The sequence below is a fragment of the Triticum aestivum genome, chromosome 5B, assembly GCF_018294505.1.
Source record: "Triticum aestivum cultivar Chinese Spring chromosome 5B, IWGSC CS RefSeq v2.1, whole genome shotgun sequence".
NCBI lineage: Eukaryota > Viridiplantae > Streptophyta > Magnoliopsida > Poales > Poaceae > Triticum > Triticum aestivum.
Window position 1 is genome coordinate 165,132,554 of NC_057807.1, and position 8,528 is coordinate 165,141,081.

The window sequence follows — 8,528 nt, forward strand, 5'->3', positions numbered from 1 at the left end:
GGAGGCACATATTAACTTTTATATTTGTTTACGTGTATGCCTCGAGACCTTCCAACTAGACGTGTCTTTCTCTCCAGGTCGCACTTTGTATCGTTCATACCACTAAGTACTACTACGTGTGGTCTCTGACCCAGAAGTGGAAGAAGTGGAGACGCTCTACGATGCTGTTTTTTACGCTGGGCTCTACCACGCTGTTCATGTCCCACTCCTTTCGCTGACATGTGGGACATCCAGCACGTGTCGTGTTTGGCACCCTTCGTCGTAAGAGTTGAAACACTAGCATTCATCAGAAATAAAAAATAATTATAAATCGGCAGTGATACTATTTTTTTGCGAACCAATCAGTAGTGATACTATACCACGCGGTTTCCTTGCTCCTCGATATCGGAAAGAATACTTCCGTTCGCCAACATGTGGGACATCGACCATCCTGGTCCACTTGCCATGCACGCAGAACTCCAAGGGAGAGTCACCCAGGTCGTCGCGCCGCAGTAACAATGACTAATGAGCCGTCAAATCACAGGCCCACTTCCCACTTTGAAGTTGCTCGGACGAAGGAACCATCATGACTTCGTTGAATTCCGCTTCTTGAAGAAAACTACTGTACCAGCAGTACTGCTAGCTACAGTATTTACTCCAACATATTGGTATTCGAGAAATCACACAATTTGGTATTATCTTGCGCCATGGCAACAAGTAATCCAACACACAAGCAAACAGAAAGGCAATGGGAAAAAGGCAAACGGAAAAGAGAGGAGGAGATTGGGAAAGAGAGGGCAAATAAAATGGCAAGGGTGAAGTGGGGGAGAGGAAAACGAGAGGCAAATGGCAAATAATGTAATGCGAGAGATAGGGATTGCGATGGGTACTTGGTATAGTTGACTTGCTTGCGTGAGCCTCCCCGACAACGGTGCCAGAAATTCTTCTTGCTACCTCTTGAGCACTGCATTGGATTTCCCCGAAGAGGAGAGGATGATGCAGCAAAGTAGCGTAAGTATTTCCCTCAGTTTTTGAGAACCAAGGTATCAATCCAGTAGGAGACCACGCACAAGTCCCTCGTACCTACACAAAACGATAGCTACTCGCAACCAACGCGATTAGGGGTTGTCAATCCCTTCACGGTCACTTACGAGGGTGAGATCTGATAGAGATGATAAATAATATTTTTGGTATTTTTGATAGATAGATGCAAAGTACTCCCTCCGTTCCTAAATATTTGTCTTTCTAGAGATATCAACAAGTGACTACATACGAAGCAAAATGAGTGAATCTACACTCTAAAATATGTCTATATACATCTGTATGTAGTCACTTGCTTAAATCTCTAGAAAGACAAATATTTAGGAACGGAGGGAGTAAAAAGTAAAAAGCAAAGTAAAAAAGAAAGCAAGTAAATAAAGTGATAGAGATTGATATGATGAGAATAGACCTGGGGGCCATAGGTTTCACTAGTGGCTTCTCTCAAGAGCATAGATATTCTACGGTGGGTGAACAAATTACTGTTGAGCAATTGACAGAAATGAGCATAGTTATGAGTATATCTAGGCAATGATCATGTATATAGGCATCACGTCCGAGACAAATAGATCAAAACGATTCTGCATCTACTACTATTACTCCGCTCATCGACCGCTATCCAGCATGCATCTATAGTATTAAGTTAAAAACAGAGTAACGCCTTAAGCAAGATGACATGATGTAGAGGGATAAATTAATGCAATATGATAAAAAACCCCATCTTGTTATCCTCGATGGCAACAATACAATACGTGCCTTGCAACCCTTTCTGTCACTGGGTAAGGACACCGCAAGATTCCCAAAGCTAAGCACTTCTCCCATTGCAAGAACTACCAATCTAGTTGGCCAAACCAAAAAGGATAATTCGAAGAGACTTGCAAAGATAACTCAATCATACATAAAAGAATTCAGAGAAGAATCAAATATTTTCCATGGATAATACTGGATTATAAACCCACAATTCATCGGTCTCAACAAACACACCACAAAAAGAAGATTACATCGAATAGATCTCCACGAGAGAGGGGGAGAACATTGTATTGAGATCCAAAAAGAGAGAAGAAGCCATCTAGCTACTAGCTATGGACCCGAAGGTCTGAAGTAAACTACTCACACTTCATCGAAGGGGCTATGGTGTTGATGTAGAAGCCCTCTGTGGTGGATGCCCCCTCCGGCGGAGCTCCGGAACAGGCCCCAAGATGGGATCTCGTGGATACATAAGGTTGCGGCGGTGGAATTAGGTTTTTGGCTCCTGTTCTGATCGTTTGGGATACGTAGGTATATATAGGAGGAAGGAGTACGTCGGTGGAGCGTCAGGGGGCCCACGAGGTAGGGGGCGCGCCCAGGGGGGGCGCCCTCCACCCTCGTGACCGCCTCTGGCACTTCTTGGAGTAGGGTCCAAGTCTCCTGGATCACGTTCGGTGAAAAAATCACGTTCCCAAAGGTTTCATTCCGTTTGGACTCCGTTTGATATTCCGTTTCTTCGAAACACTGAAATAGGCAAAAAAACAGCAATTCTGGGCTGGGCCTCTGGTTAATATGTTAGTCCCAAAAATAATATAAAAGTGGAAAATAAAGCCCAATATAGTCCAAAACAGTAGATAAAGTAGCATGGAGCAATTAAAAATTATAGATACGTTGGAGATGTATCATACAATCAAAGAATTCCTGAATAACACTCTTCCCAATGATATTACCGTCTCCCACATGAAAAGTTTTTGCTTTATAACTAGGAGTGGTTTCAGTTTCGTGATCTAAAGAACAAGCATCAAGTTTTTCCTCAAGATTTATGCTAGCAGTATTCTCAAAATTTTCAATGATAGCCTCCCCAGATTCAGACATGGTGGCAACAACCCGATCTAGCAACCGAGCAAACGAAAAAACGAACGGAAGAAGGGCGAATAAAAAGGCAAATATTTTTGTGTTTTTTTGAAATCATTTTAGAAGTGGGGGAGAGGGAAATGAGAGGCAAATGGCAAATAATGTAATCCAAACAATGAGAGTTTATGGTGGGTACTTGGTAGGCTTGAAGTAGATCTCCCCGACAACGACGCCAGAAATTCTTCCTGCTATTTCTTGAGCTTGCATTGGTTTTTCCCTAGAAGAGGAAAGGGTGATGCAGCAAAGTAGAGATAATTATTTCCCTCGGTTAAGAACCAAGGTATCAATCTAGTAGGAGGTACACGCAAGTCTCCAATCTATGCACCTATATAAACAATCAAACACTTGCACCCAATGCGATAAAGGGGTTGTCAATCCCTTCACGGTCACTTGCAAAGGTGAGATCTAATAAAGATAGAGATAAAAGCTTACTAAAATCTAAAATAAGTAAAAGTAAATGCAAGGTATTTTTGGGTTTTTTGGTTTATAGATCTGAAAACATATGATGGAAAATGGACCCGGGGGCCATAGGTTTCACTAGAGGCTTCTCTCTTGAAGGAAAATAATACGGTGGGTGAACAAATTATTGTCGAGAAATTGATAGAAATGTACAAAGTTATGACGATATCCAAGGCAATGATTATGAATATAGGCATCACATCCATGTCAAGTAGACCGACTCCTGCCTGCATCCACTACTATTACTCCACACATCGACCGCTATCCAGCATGCATCTAGAGTATTAAGTTCATAAGAACGGAGTAACGCCTTAAGTAAGATGACATGATGTAGAGGGATAAACTCAAGCAATATGATGAAAACCCCATCTTTTTACCCTTGATGGCAACAATACAATACATGCCTCGCTGCTCCTACTTTGTCACTGGGTGAGGACACCGCAAGATTGAACCCAAAACTAAGCACCTCTCCCATTGCAAGAAGAACCAATCTAGTTGGCCAAACCAAACTGATAATTCGAAGAGAAATACAAAGATATCAAATCATACATATATGAATTCATGGAAGATTCAAATAATATTCATTGATAAACTGATCATAAATCCACAATTCATCGGATCTCGACAAACACACCGCAAAAGAATATTACGTCGGATAGATCTCCAAGAACAACGAGGAGAACATGGTATTAAGGATCAAAGAGAGAGAAGAAGCCATCTAGCTACTAGTTATGGACCCGTAGGTCTGTAATAAACTACTCACGCTTCATCGCAAGGGCAATATAGTTGATGTAGAAGCCCCGTGATCGAATCCCCCTCTTACAGGGTGCCGGAAAAGGCCCCAAGATGAGATCTCATGAGAACAGACGGTTATGGCGGCGGAAAAGTATTTTGGTGGACGCTTCTGGTGGTTTGGGAATATTTCTGAATTTATAGGCTAAAGATTAGGGTTGGAGGACTCCTGTGGGGCCCACAAGCTAGGGGCACGCCCTGAGGGCTTGTGAAGCCCTCGGGACTCTTCTGCCTTCCTCTCCAAGTCCTACATGTGTCTTTTGGTCCAAGAAAAATCATCACGAAAATTTTATTCCGTTTGATATTCCTTTTCTAATAAACTAAAAAACAAAAAAAAAACAGAAACTGGCACTGGGCTCTAGGTTAATAAGTTAGTCCCAAAAATAATATAAAATAGCATATTAATGCATATAAAACATCTAAATGGATAATATAATGTCATGGAACAATCAAAAATTATAGGTACATTGGAGACGTATCATCCGACTACTCTAGCCGGCCTGCTACGCGAAGTCAACTACAACTCCGACCCGACACGGACAAGACGGCCACACCATGGCCACTATTGCTGATAAAGCATACGTTGTTCACTCGTCATACGCGACGTCATGTATAGTGCTACTTGTCCCTGGGCACGAGAGTATAAAGTGACCCAGGGGAGCACTTCCTTGGAGAAGAAGCCACTCCCTTGACCAAGAAGCCACAAACTTGTCCAAGGGGGCAAGCCACACTACAAAGCACACATCCATCCATCCATGCTCACGGTCTGACTCATGCCACAAGGCACTTGCCACACACTAGCTAGTACTTAGCCAGACACTCACTCCACACACACTTGGCCACTAGAGCACGCATGCTCACTCGGGCCACACACGTAGATGAGGCATGAAGCCCATAGCTCTTCTCTGCGTTCTCCAATACAACTCGAGGAGCACTCTGTACTACTACATACTCCACATATATTTCAGACATGCAAGAGTAGGGGTGTTACCTTCACACGAGGGCCCCGAACCTGGGTAAATCACCGCGTGTTATTTGCCCAATCCCGTTCCTTGATCTCCACTTCAGCCTTGCCCTCACCTTAAGCCACCCCATGGCATCTGCCGTGATGCGACTCACCCCGTGAGATAACCACGACAATACCTACTGAACATGTTCAATATCATGAGTTGTGAGTAGTTCTATTTGTTCTCGAGGACATGGGAGAAGTCTTGTTATTAGTAATCATGTGAAGTTGATCACCGTTTAATGGTTTGATGATATGTTGTACATGTGTTGTTCTTCCTCTAGTGGTGTCGTGTGAACGTCGACTACATGACACTTCACCATCTTTAGGCCTAGGGGAAGGCACTGTGGAATTAGTTTGTAGATGATGGGTTGCGGGAGTGACTGAAACCTAAACCCCAGTTTATGAATTGTTCCGTGAGGGTCTGTTTTGGATCCACATGTTTATTGCTATGGTTAGATTTATCTTACATAAAGAGTATAATCATAAGTAGGTGTTTGTTCAAGTAAGAACAACACCTCAACTTTGGTCCACCAGCATAACAACTTATGGATGCAATGAATGTAAGTCAATGAATCGTGGTGAAAGTAACTAGATAATATTCATGAATGTCCCCAAGAGCATTTTAATCACAATAAGAAGTTCCACCAACTTGTTCTTATCAACATAAGGATTGGGCCACTTGCTGCACCTTGCTACTTTTGTTACTTGCTACTTGTTACCGATTATCTTGCTATCAAACTATCTACCAAATTCATCTTACAACACTCGCAGAGAATACCTTGCTGAAAACCGCTTATCGATTCCATCCCGCTCCTCCTTGGGTTTGACACTCTTACTTATCGGAAGGACTACGATTAATCCCATATACTTGTGGGCCATCACTGGTCATCTCTACCTAACTGGATTGGCTGGTCATCTCTGTCCGGCGGGCCATCCCTAGCCGGTTGGCCTTCTCGATCCAAACGACAGACCCTCTCTACACGACTAGCTGGCCATCTCTACCCAGACGACCAGCCCTATCGACTCGACCGGCTAGCCCTCTCGGACCACACACCACGCCTAGTCAACCGGGCATACATGCCCGACTAACACGAGCGAGAAAACCAGCCCGAGGCGGCGCACGCAGGCACAACCGAAGCTACCACATGAAAGTGACCCAGGTCGGGCCTGAGGTCCGCCCATCATTGACCCACAAGGAAACACATCCAAGTCACTGATGCCAACTTAGGGTCGCTCGTGGGTGCGTTCGAAGCCGCCCAATGATGGTGGCCCCGGGAGCGTCCAGCGGTCCACCAATCGTCGACCCCTAGCCGGGTTGCCCGAGTCCGAGCCATTCAGGCATATTAGATGGCTCAGAGCACCCTTGAGTTGCCCTCACGATGCGCCACCGGGCAACGGATGACTCGGAGGCGCCGCCTCCTGTAAGGCACCCGCATGACGGTGGCCCCGGACGCACCGTCGATCCACCTGTCATGGACATACGACGACTGTAGCGACCTCACCAGCCGGCACGGGCGAAGACGCCAACAGGTGGGTCCGTCCAGACTTTCACGCATGGGCAGGGGCGCGACGACCGCCGCCCAATGATGGTGGCCCCGGGCTGGCACATGGTCCACCCATCATGGACCTTGTAGCCATGTCGCCTGGGTGCAAGCCGTCCGAACAGATCGGACGGCTCGGAGCGGCCCCGAGAGGCTCCTGTCGCAAACCAACCGGCAACGGATGGCCCCGAGCCTCTCTTCATCCTCGACGAGCTGAGGAAGACGGATACTCCAACATCCTTTGTAGAAATAATTTACAGTGAATAGAGCAATGATGCAGACGATATAGATAAAAGTTTTGTGTGCTATGTTGCTTATAAGTTTTGCAATGGCAAGACTACATGCATCACTCTGTTACTTGTTGAAATATTACTTGTGTATTTGCTTCAGCATAAGTAAATGGTCTCAAATAAAGAGGATAATCTCAACCAAAAATGAACACATGCATATGTGACAATATTGGTTATCTATTTTTTCCCATACCTTATTAACTAGTTGACTCAGTTCATAAAAAAAGAAGTTACACGTAGGACAATCCTTTTGTGATTCTCCGCGCCAGCTTTAGAACAACGGTTATGAATTTCCTACAAAGCGGATGCTACATAGGCTAGATCTATGGCAACCTTTGCTAGCCAAAATTACCGTGCACGATTTATTCACAAAGCATGTAGAACATGAAGTACATATCCTAAAAAAAATCCATTCCTCAACCAAATGATTACATGTGCACGGTTACTAGCAACAGAGATATGTGAGTAAACATCGGGTGAATGAGTTGTGGATCGAAAATCATACATCTACATAGAGCTACGAACGCTTTTACGTAAATTTCCTAACAAACTCCTTCCCCTCTGAATTTCACGCGGGCCCTTTCTCCCTCTATCTCCAATCACAAGTGCACATATTACTCATTATGTTAATCCCGTAATTAGCATTATATAGGTAGCATTAGTCGTTGGGCGATGATCCCTATAGCTGGTTACACTGGAAACTTGTGGACGATGTAATGTTTCCTAATTATCAATAGAACTCCTTTTCTCTCTAAAAAGAAGCATTGCATAACTTTTCTTTTTTCCACCCAAAAAATAGGGCCCTTTGGTTAGGTTTCTCGTGCCTCCCGCCGGTGCCGCCGCCGGTTTACCTTGTCTCATGTGGTCTTAGGACCATGGAGGCATGGTGGATTCCGGGCTCCCGGCCCCTGCCGGCGGGAGGGCTTCGTTTTTTAATGCTTTTTTGAGTTTTGTTAGGATTTGTGTCCTGCTCAGAGAGACGAGGCGACGGCGGCTCTATGCAGATGGAATAAGGCTCTCCCCGCCTTGTCCCTATTCTGGTGGTGTTTCTAACATCACCGGAGGGCGTGTGGAGGTTTGTCTCCGACGGATCTCGCGGGATTCGATCGACGTTTGTCTTCGGTGGATCCACGTGGATCTTGTCTTCGCTCTTCTGTGTTCGTGTGTCTACAGGTTTGATCCTTCCGATCTACGCTTCTCTTCATCGACAACGTTTGCTATTCTGGCGCGTTGGTCCTATGGGGCCTTAGCACGACGACTTTCTAACTGTCTACTACAACAAGGATTGCCCCGGCTCCGACGAGGGAGGGGCGAAGACGGCGGCACGCCTTTGGTTTGCTCCAGTGCCAGTAGTCGTCGCTAGGTGATCTACGGACCTAGATGTATTTTTTATTTCTGGTGTTCTTTATACTACCTTTAACAGTTGATGAATACTCCCTCCGTTCCAAAATAGATGACCCAACTTTATACTAACTTTAATACAATGTTATTATAAAGTTGGGTCAAAGTTAGTACAAAGTTGTGTCATCTATTTGAAAT